Source organism: Periplaneta americana, chromosome 12 (assembly GCF_040183065.1).
Source record: "Periplaneta americana isolate PAMFEO1 chromosome 12, P.americana_PAMFEO1_priV1, whole genome shotgun sequence".
Taxonomy (NCBI): domain Eukaryota; kingdom Metazoa; phylum Arthropoda; class Insecta; order Blattodea; family Blattidae; genus Periplaneta; species Periplaneta americana.
The window spans coordinates 72,859,078-72,871,349 of record NC_091128.1 but is presented as its reverse complement, the minus strand read 5'-3'; positions in this window follow the sequence as shown (position 1 = coordinate 72,871,349).

Genomic DNA, 12,272 nt, shown 5'->3' with positions numbered 1-12,272 from the left:
CATTTGGTATTCAAACAGTAATGATAGAGCAATAGTAGAATGAGTCTGCTACTCAATATTCGTTCTCGGAGACCTATAAGACATCATGTTCGTCTCTATTATGACTGTTTTGGATTTGCTGATGATATGATATTGTTAATGGAAGAGAATACGATACTAAGGAATATGCTACAGGAGCTAAATGACAGCTTTGAGTTATATGGGATGAAGATAAATGCAAACAAGACGAAGACCATTATACGAAGAAAAATGAAGAAAGTAAACGTGCGATTTCTAAATGAGACAGTAGAGCAAGTGGACAAATTCAAATACTTGAGGTGTGCTATAAAGCATTAACATGAGCTGCTGCCTGGAAATCAAAAGGAGGATAACAATCGCAAAGAAAGTTTTTAATAACAAAATGAGCATCTTCTGCGGAGCTCTGGAAGAAGAACTAAGGAAGAGACTAGTGAAGTGTTTTGTGTGGATTGTGATATTGTAAGGGGACATGGACATTACATGAACGAAGTGAAGAGAAGCGAACAGAAGCATTTGAAATGTGATTATGGAGAAGAATAGAGAGTGTGAAATGCAGATATAGAATAAGAAATGAAACTGTGTTGGAAAGAGTGGGTGAGGAAAGAATGATGCTGAAACTGATCAGGAAGAGGAAAAGAAATTGGCTGGGTCACTCGCTAAGAATAAACTGCCTACTGAAGGATGCACTGGAAGAAATGGTGAACGGGAGAAAAGTTCGAAGCAGAAGAAAATATAAGATGATAGATGATACTAAGATAATATATGCATCATAATGAGAGACTAAGAGGGATGAAGACACAGGAGAATGTAGCATATATGGGCGAATCCAGAAATGCATATAGAGTGTTAGATGGAAGGCCGGAGGAAAAAAGATCTTTGGGGAGGCCGGGACGTAGATTTTTTTTAGTTGGTTATTTAACGATGCTGTATCAACTACTAGGTTATTTAGCGCCGATGAGATTGGTGATAGTGAGATGAGGCCGAGGATTCGCCATAGATTACCTGGCATTCACTTTACGGTTTAGGAAAACCTCGGAAAAACCCAACCAGGTAATTAGCCCAAGCGGGGATCGAACCCGCGCCCGAGCGCAACTTCAGACTGGCAGGCCGGCGCCTTAACCGACTGAGCCACGCCGGTGGCTCGGGACATAGATGGGAGGATAATATGAAAATGGATTTGAGGGAGATGGGATATGATGATAGAGACTGGACTAAACCTGCTCAGTATAGGGATCTATGGCAGGCTTATGTGAGGGCGGCAATGAACCTCCGAGATCCTTAAAAGCCATTTTTAAGTAAGTATTGGAAGACTAAGAGGAAGGCAAAAAATAGGAAAGGCTGGAGAATGCTGGGTTTTCAGTAAAGATTTGGCATTGGGAAGAAAACTAAAAATGAATGACATGCCTGTTAATGGATTTTTCAGGTACGACTGAATCACTATACATATGTAATCCATTATAAATAAATATATGATGTACATAATTATTATGCAGGGTGAGGATAAAGTCTTTCTTAAATATTCACATATTCTGGAAGGAACTGGACGGCACAATGACTATCTTAAGCAAGTTTTTTCTGATGAGGCAAATCAACAGACACAATGTTCAGATTTGGGGATCGGAAAAATGAGATTTTGGTGAAAGCAGGTATGAAATAGGGATTCGATCTGACGACCTTCGGGGAACAAACGGAGCACATATTGAGGTGTATCCATGAAAACTACTTTCAATGTTGCGGTATAATTTGCTGAAAGTAACGTCACTGTATATAGCGTAGTTGTTCAGTAATAAATGTTTATAATCTGTGAAAGACTATGTTCACTTTAAACATTATTATTATTATTATTATTATTATTATTATTAATATTATTATTATTATTATTATTATTATTATTATTATTATTATTATTATTATTACATCGTGTGACAAATTTTAACTTTTTGTTTGTCTTTGAGGTTTAAGTGTTATTTCCTAATTGTTTTTGTCACAAGAGTATATAAAATTCCTATTATCCCCACAAACTTTACTTTTGTGATATTGGCAGTGATTTTCTTTTTTAGTTGATTATTTAACGACGCTGTATCAATTACGAGGTTATTTGGCGTCGATGAGATTAGTGATAGCGAGATGTAATTGGCGAGATGAGGCCGAGAATTCGCCATAGATTACCTGGCATTTACCTTACGGTTGGGGAAAACCTTGGAAAAAACCCAACCAGGTAATCAGCCCAAGCGGACATCGAACTCGCCCCCGAGCGCAACTTCTGACCGGCAGGCAAGCGCCTTAAACGACTGAGCCACGCCGGTGGCGACAGTGACTTTGATAGATACTTTGAAATTGAAGAGTATGGCTGATAGGTAATCGAAGACTTCGAAAGGAAATGCAAATTCGCAACTCTTTTCATTGGAAATAGGCGAATTTCAAAGTGTCAATGTTCTGCTCACAACGCAAGGGGACTACCTGACTTTTAACATCTTCGGCGAATATGCCCTGTTACTCTCCTGCTGTGCTTCCCTCCTCCATCATGTCGCAGCTATTAGTGTTACAGTAGCCTACATCAATTTTCGGCTTTCCCCTTCAACATCTCTTATCTTCCTTGACATGGAGCGGCGAGAATTGGAGTGAGACAAGTGACCAACATGTTAGGAGCTCACATAGATACTTCCTCTTACAAGCAAACATTCTGATGGTGTTTAGATAAAAAAAAGTTAATTTTTTCTTCTTTCACCACGTTAATAATGTCAAAAGAAGTGCTTATACAAATTTTTGCCACTCGACCGCAATTACGAGTGCCGTAAAAAATAAGTCCGCCAGGGGCCGTTGAATAGAAAGAAAACACAATTTCAATGGAAAAATTTATTGGAGTAGACACAGAAATTATTGAGCTATTTTTAAACATATTTCTCACCCGAACTGACATATTTATCATATAATGGGATCGACAGAGAGGTGCAGACGGCTGTCAAACGCTGGTTACGATTCCAGGCGGCTGACTTCTACGACCCAAGGATACAAAAATTAATCCCATGGGATGACAAATGTCTCACTTCCAGTAGAGGATATGCTGACAAGTAGCAGAGCAATTATTGCTGTATCTGTTTCAATAAGTCTTTCCGTGCAATTGTGCTATTTTTCTGCAAACGGCCCCGAAAAATCACTTTCTGGATGGCCTCGTAATTGCAGTGGAGTGACAAAATTTGTATAAACACTTCTTTGGCATTATTAACACAGCGGAAGAAAAAAAATTAACCTTTTTATCTGCCCCCATCAGAATGTTTGCCTGTTAGCCCCAATTTACCTTGCAAGGACGCGTTTTAGGATATCTTTCGATTATTTCTCATTCATTCATTCATTCATTCATTCATTCATTCATTCATTCATTCATTCATTCATAATCTTTCATTCGCTTCACAGTGCTGGACTCGACCTTACTCAAATAATTTAAGTTAAAAAAATAAGGAGAGCAAAGAAAGAAATAGATAAAAAAGAAAGAAAAACTTAAAGAAAGAAAGAAAGAAAGAAAGAATGAAAGAAAGAAAGAAAGAAAGAAAGAAAGAAAGAAAGAAAGAAAGGAAGGAAGGAAGAAAAAACTTAATATAAATAAATAATAAAGACAAGAGGATTAAATCCTGATAAGCAGATTCAGAGAACTTGCTACAGAACCTGCCAGTAATCGGATCATGCAATTCAGAGCTGCCAACACTTTCAGAGAGCCTCAAATTGATCAAGTTTCCCTAGTCGTCACCTAAGCCAATCAATCATGCCAGATTCCACCTTTCCAGTACACAATTTATGAGTCGCCTTTTAACAAAGGGTTTCATGGGACTAAGAGGGAAAGATATATAGATATTCTTCGGGTCAAATTTCTTCTGATGAGATCAGATAAAACCTGTTTGCGTACCTCGGGGCTCAATGTGCTCTGATACCCAATTAAAACTGCTTTGACAAATTCCAAGTGAAATCCCTTCTGGCTGAATATTAATTCTCGCGGTGTTACCCGACCGCTCACACGGTGGCCAGCAGACAGTAACAACAATCATACCAAGAAATTGAAAGTGTCATGGCTGGAATTTGTTTCAACTGCTTTCTTGAGAGTTGGCATGGCACAATCGAGTGGCACAGCAATTCGTTGAGTAATGGAGTGTCTCTTCTTTAAACTGAACTAACTGAACTAAACAGACCAACGCAGTCTCTTCTCGTCATAATGCGTTTCTTGTATATGTTCAATTTGTCTACCACTCTAAATTTATCTAAAATTAGAATACCATAATGTATTCAATTTACACAGAGTAGGCTACATTCATTAATTAATTACTTCATTCATAGTTTTCTGCCCAAGTGCAGGTCCTTCGCTACAAACCCAGCATTCTATCTTACCTCTTTTTCGCCTCTAGAGAATACATGGCTTACATAATAGGCTAATACATCTCTATCTGACGTTATCAATTTAAATATGCTGTGCAATAAAATAAAATATATAAATATGCGATTGCTAAGAAAACTGAATATCTAGTTCCTTTTCGAGACTGACACCATAAATATAACTATTTCTAAGCAATAACACTGACAAAAACTTAGAATTATTTAGGTTCATAACAGCAATAGTTGATTGTAGAACTCGATATACAAAGTGATTCAGGAGAAATAGTAAACATTATAGAAAATGCTAGTATTGACTTTTCTAAATAAAAAAAGCATATGTCTAATTTCCAAAGAAAGTGGAGATACAGTTGTCTGGATATTACGCATAACAAGGGGTACAAAAATGATATGAACAATGACTAGGTACTACTGACTACGTACAATGAAATAACACGCGTTCCTTTTCCGAGATCATTTGAGGGCAGCATTGTTCATTCACAATTTATATAGATAAACATTTGTTTGTATTTCTCTTGGTTACAAGCATTGGCATACTCTTCCAGCATGGCGGAGCCCCTGTACATTTTACCCGTCAGGTGACACACTATCTAATTCTCATATTCGCCGAACGAAGGATCGGCAGCGGTGCTCACGTGCGTTGGCCACCAAGGTCCCCAGACTTTACTTCTGTCAATTTTTTTTCTATGGGCACGGATGAAAGTCAAAGTGTACAAAAACAATATAAACATAAGGAACAAATTGGACGCTCGCATTATGAGCAGTGCTGTCATAAAAAAACGACAAGACGATCTCAGAAGAGCAAGACTTAGATCTACTGTTGTAAACATAGCTGAAAAATACACCGAACTTTCGAAATGTGCTGATACCATGTAAGTAGGTAAGCAGTAAATGTAGTATCAAGTAATTTGTTTTCTCTTTTTTGTCATGGTAAGGCTTAGGCCTATTATGCGTAACATTCAAACAGCTATATTTCCACACCTATTGAAAATTGGATACATATCCTACAAAAGATCTTTCCGGTTTCAAACACTTGTAATTTACGTTCTATGAATCTGAGGTGCATGAAAATAGTACCAATAGAAATAGAAACTCAAACAGTTTAGTTCCTTGCCTTAGAGATGTTCAATGTTTCCCCCCTTGATAACACGGCACATATCAAGCCTGTAGTCAAGTACCACGTAGGTACGCGGATTTTCCGATCCTCACATTCTGGGGTTATGTCTGTTCACCTTACCAGGAAGATGAAAAGTAGTTTCGTCAAAAAATACCGCGGAACGAATAAATTCATCATCGTTTTCAATTAAAGTCTGCATACTTAAGCAGAAATTTCTTCGTAACACTTTCTTTTCTGATTATAGGGCTTGCAGCAACCGTAGTCGGTACGGATGAAATTGCAACCGCTTGCGAAGAATCTTGCCTTAAAATCAATGTACCATTTACGGATTGTAGGCCCACTGGATGTATCTGCACTAAACTTTGTTCAGTAATGCCGTTGCACATTAATAACCGACTGGTTCACATGAAAATCAAGCTTTTCTGTCCTCTATAGTAGCCATTTCGCCTCAATAATGAACAAATTTGTTTAAATGATTTATTATGAGACAGTGTTACTAACTAGGAAACTTTTTGAGTTTCTCTTTCCATTGGTGCTATTTTCATGCACCTCAGTTTAACAGAACGTAAATTACATGTGTTCGAAACCGGAAAGGTCTTTTGTAGGAGTCCTGTGTTTATATGAACTCTTTTATTCAGATCTAGTTCACATTACCGCGCACTAAAATATTTACTATTCGTCCTGAATCACTCTGTGTAGTTCGATAAGTTACTAAAATAGTGGAAAGAAGTGTAATATATTTTACTCGAATTATTGTTGTTATTGTTGTTGTTGTTGCGTCTAATCAACTCTCCAATGACAGGTCTGAACTTCGCAAATGGTACTTATGAGGCAACATGGCCAGGACATAATAGGTTCGATATGATTCCTAAAAGTATGACGAACAAAAATGGAAGTTATACGAGTAAGAACATTCAGTTGCATTGAGGCACGGTATTGCGTAGGCTACTTTGACTATGTTATAGGCCCACCAACGTCTTATTACCGACTGGAGATGAGGTCGCTGCTGTCGCTACAAACAGGAAACATACAACGAGCTCAGTAGTTTGGACGTCTGCCATCGGTAATCGGAATTTGGCTAGCCTATAGCACAAATTTTTTTCACGCTAAAATATCAACTTTTACTCCACTTGTATTGTATTTTTGTCGAGGAGAAAAACTCATCTTTTACGGAAATATTCGTCTTTTATTCAGTGATTCATAGTACAACCGAGTTTAAGTGAAGAATTGCCCATATTTCTTTCCTTTGTGAATGGTATTCGAAAAAAAAATACATTTTATATTAACATTTAGATTGTGGATTCCAGGTAATTTAAAATAATTATGACTTAATTTTACTTAAGGTAGTGCAGAGTAACCTATTTACGACCATGTTTCAGTAATAAGTTAGTAACAAAAAACACATATTTCGATTAATAGTCTAACCTTCTGAGTCCTGAGGGTATAGCATACTATACTATACTTCATACATGATTATGATATAAGATGTATGTGCAGAGACCCGAAGAATAGTATAATATACCTGCATGTGTGCCATAACTTTAACCTGCAGAATTTTTTCAGCATTTTTCCTTACGTCACTGACTTTTTTTTTTAACTATAGAATTATATTGAAATTTAAAAATAAAATAACAATAATGTTTCATGGCTCAGGAGAGTAAGAATGCATTGCAAATTTTACTTGTCAGCTGTAATATAATACGTGTTTGTAGAGAGTCGGCAAAGCTGCAGCTGGAGTACGTCAGGTGGATTTACAGCCACTTGCAAGTCAGTAAAGTGAAGGAGTACGCACTGCTATATTCATAGTCTATAGTGTTTTAATATGTTGTTTTTCATTTTCTCTAAAGTACTCAAAATTCTCAACAAATTATTGCTTATTTCAAAAATATAATTTGACAAAATAATAGTGTTTGCGCCAAAATTATAATTGTTTTATTTTATTTAGAAACAAACTCAGTTGTAGAGATTCAAAATAAATATCGTATTCACTTTAATACTCAAAAAAGCACCAACGCCAAAAACAGCATTGAGTGTAGTAAAGAAATTTCATGAAAAAGTGACCGTTCTTAATCTGAACAAAGAAAAGTCAGGAAGACCGAGGACGGCGAGGACACAAGAAAACATTGAAGATGTATGACAATCAGTCAATAAGATATCAGAAAAGGATACCGAAGATGAGCACAAGAACTGAAGCTGCGTCCATCATCCGCCAGGAAATTTTGGAACAAGAACTCAAAGTTTTCTTACAAAATGCAAGTAAAACACTCGCTAACATGTAACAGGTAACAATCTGGTGAAATGTACAATACTTTTAACGGAATGATAGAAGGTGAACAGCGCGTTTTGGGCTGTGGAGAGGCTGTTTCATGATATCGTTCAGTGGATTGAAACCCCGAAACCTCAAATTCTGGCGATTCACTAATCCATAAAGGAAGAAATTAGTTTCGTCTGTAAGCTACATATTTTTTTACCCATTCGTCATCATTCCCATCATTTTGTTCCTAAATAGAATAAAACAATAATTGAAGAGTGAGTATGGGAAAGGGGGAGTGCCACAAACAAGAGTTTTAATTATTTGAACAAAACCTTCCAGAATTGTAATAGAACACTTGAAACAATACAAAACATCCAGACTGAAATTGTACAGACCCAGAAACAAAATTTGTGCTACCTGAAGTAAGCTTCTAAGTTCCAGTTACAACATACTGCACATGCTCAATGGCCCAAATTTTGTTTCTGGGTCTATACTATCAACCGTTTCCATGTCGTGCCCAATGCTACAGTCAATAGATTCCATGGGAAAAAGGACAAATATCGGTCATGGTGACACTTTCACTCTTTCGCACATTAACTATACAATTTTATTTCCCTGTGGCATAGTTGAAACAGTTGTGAAATATTCTCCCAAGCTCAATTATCTAAAAAAAAAAAAAAAAAAGAAGAAAAATATTATATCAACTTCGCGAGATAGCCTATGACAGTAAAACAGGTAGGGTCTGTATTACATTAGCAGTTCAAGTACATATGAATATCCTACGAAATAAAGTGCCGGTATTAAAAATCTCCGAAAACAATTGAAACAATTTCATTTCAGAGACAAAATAATAATAATAATAATAATAAATAATAATAATAAATGTATTGTTACAACAAAGATGCATTGATTTTTTTATTAAAAAATCACTCTATCACCCCCAGAAAGAGTACATACTCGTGCTCAGGGGACATCCCACAAAATTTTAAAATAAATATTTTATTAAATAACAGAATAAAAAGTTAAAAGAGACACACAGGTATTACATTAATAACTGAAACTATATATTTTCCCCTTAAACAATAATTTGTAATTGATTTTGATTAGGAGATTGAATGTTTGGAAATTTAGCTGTTATCTTGTTATAGAGCCTTGGACCGAAGTTGCTACTGTGATTAAAAGCTTCAGTTGTGGTACATTTAGGTTCGGTTTAGCACATGTTGTCTGATTTTTAGTGTTATATTTAGCCTATGTGAAAACAAATTATATATATTTCGGTTTTTATGTACGAAATTCAATAATAATAATAATAATAATAATAATAATAATAATAATAATAATAATAATAATGAGTTTATTTAATCTGGCAGAGTTAAGGCCGTAAGGCCTTCTCTAACACTCAACCAGGATTAAAACTTGCTTACAGAGTTGAACATACAACTGGACTGGATTTAAGTATAACTCGACGGAGGCGAGTGGAGACGCTAGCGTAATGTGAACTATCGCGATGACGCTATACGATCGCAAGAGTAGTACAAGTGGCGCTCCGGGCTGCAGGACTCCACTGGCCTTGATCGAGTAATAATTACATACTGATTACGATTTAGGTACATAATGAGATCAAAAGAGGTAGTTACATAAAGTTTTGCCTCATAAAATAAAAATAAACATAGTAGAATACATATTAATGAATGTTTTTAGAATCAAAACGAATCACACAGAAACAGAACCCATGAATCTAATAAAAAATATACACAGTAAAAATAAAAATAAACACGGCATTGTTACAAATTTGATGGATATCAAATACTTTAAATTCAGAATACAACATTCTGAGGGATAATCAAGAGGCTTATTAAGACATTTTTATTATTCTTTTCTGTAGCAATGTTATTGGCATGAGGGAGGTATTAAAAGCACAACCCCATCCTTATGTAATATACCTTGTACTAATGCGAGGTAAATCAATCGATAGTCATGTAATTTTGTACGATAACAAAATAAAGATATTTTTTCTTAATTTAATGCGAAGAAACAAGGATATGTTTTTTCCAACGAAAGTGTTGGTCGATTATTATTCCGAGATACTTAACTTGAGGAGATTAATTTAGAATAGGTCAGACACAATAGAATAATAACAGGATGTATGAAGTTTTAAATACAAGAGCGAATCAGGAGATTTCAATCCAACAGACGTTAACGAAAACGGCACAACCGTAGTTTCAGTACGATTTAAGAGAAGTGGGTTGGAATCAAACCAATTTTTAATCAGTTTGATGTCATTATTTACTTTAAGGTAGGTATCATCGCAAGCGTGTTGCAAGTACTAGGAGAAATACATAAATAACTTATCCTTTCAAAGTCAAAATTAATCCCCAGAAAGAAGAGAAGCTGTTTCGAACACGTGTAACACGTAATACAGGCATGGCAACAACATGTCGTTCAATATTGCATGAGACAATGACAGACTGCTGTACACAGCAATCTGAATTAATTTATTGCAAAATGTTTTCAGCCTTGATGACCAGACAAGAAGTGTCTAGTGAATGCAAGTTGCCACGCAACATAAAATTACGCTACAATTTGTGAAGTGGATGTTGGTTGGAGGGGGAAAGCTATCGGTTCTAATTAATACCGCTACGACATGTTTCACTGCCCAGTAGCTATCCGGAAATAAATGTTTTTTATGCCATCTGAGATTTAACACACTGTATCAACTACAAGATTACCTAGAATTAGTAGAATTATTGATCAATTTTGGCGAGAAAATTCTCCAAGGAATTAATTTCACTCATCTTGCAGTCGAGAAATATCCAATTAAGTTACCAGTACAAGCGGAATATAAACACATCGCCTTACGCAGTTATGGTTAATGAGTCCAACTCGTTTCTGTTAAGCTACTTATAGGCTCCAGTGTGATTCAGTAAAAACGTGTAAATATTAAACAGGAAATAGGAGAGGTTCTACAGAACATTATGAGATAGGAATTCGGGATCAGCGAATTTAGATTAAGGTGATATGAGCTGAAACATGTCGATCGCTATCGCTTACTACAGAGTGAGTCAGCCAGAGCTAGACCGGAGTCAGCGGAAAGTCGTATGCCTAGTAACTACTGCGTGATTGCAGTGATCAGATCTCTTTCTCGCATACGTTTAGTGTTTAGTTACGTAAATGCGTTCACACAGTGAGGGTGCAGCCGTGTCACTGTCTAGTATATAGAGTCAGTACGTAGTAAATATGCATCCATAGATAGGTGCTAACCACTAGGATCGTTACTATCGCCTCATTACAGACAATGCGAAATAGTACCTGCACAGTCTATTGTTCCTAGTACCCTCATAAACTCAAGCTTCGTGACTGTATATACTAGACTGTGGCTATATGCCGTATACATTTAGAGTGCAGTAGTGTGCTCATTATGAAAAATAGCCTTGAACAACGAGTGTTTATTTACGACAACTTTGTGTAATACGAATCTTGGAGAACAGTTGTAACAAACTTTCGTCAGTCATTCCCTGATTCGCCAGAGCTTTCTAAAGCAATGATTTCATTTTAGTGAAGAAATTTCCTACAACTGGTTCAGTAGGCATTGGATAAGACACGAACAAGTGTGAAGCGTGTTCTTACTAAGGAGATGATAGATGAAATTGGCCACCGACTAGAGAGGTCCTAAGAAATCATCCCACCGTATAGCTCAGCAGGTAGGGGTGTCACAGTCTTCAGTGATGAGAGATGCGAAACAAATAAAATTAAAACCTTACAAAATTCATTGTAGTTCAGAGTTTAACGGTACCCGATTATCAGAGCAGACTTAGGTTTTGCATGTGGTTCCAACAGTCAGTGTACGATCCTACCTTAATTTTATATAGTGACGAAGCATGGTTCCACCTCAGTGGTTACGTGACCACTCAAAACAATCGTTACTGGACAGTGAAAATCCACATCGTTTCCACGAACAACCACTACATTACATAAATTCGAGCCATTTCGGAAACGGATTGTGGCGAGTTGCTGGACATGTCTTTAGGAGATGTGCAGCCTACCAGATATCACAAGGACAACACTTCGATCATAAATTGTGAATTCGGTAAGTACATCATTGCGCAATACTAACCGCAACAACGCGGAACGAATTCTCCGCATTTGGTAGCGTCGCCACGTATGAATCATCCGCCATGAGTGCGGTTACGAGTCTAGTCCTGACTGATTCACCCTGTATTTTTTATATTATTTGCATTTGTATACACTTATTATTTAAATATATTCACAATTATTATTTACACACAGTATTTGCATTTCATTTATATATTTAAATTATTTTGCACAAATCTGAGTTAACAACATATCATTTTACACCTCACAACACGTGCTCGAAATAACAGTCATTAACATTTAGTATTTACATTATTTTAGTATAGAGCTCACTGGACCTACACAACGGCCCAGCCCATTGGCTGCTTCCGCACTGCACCGCACTGGGCTCCACAGTGTCGCACGTAACTA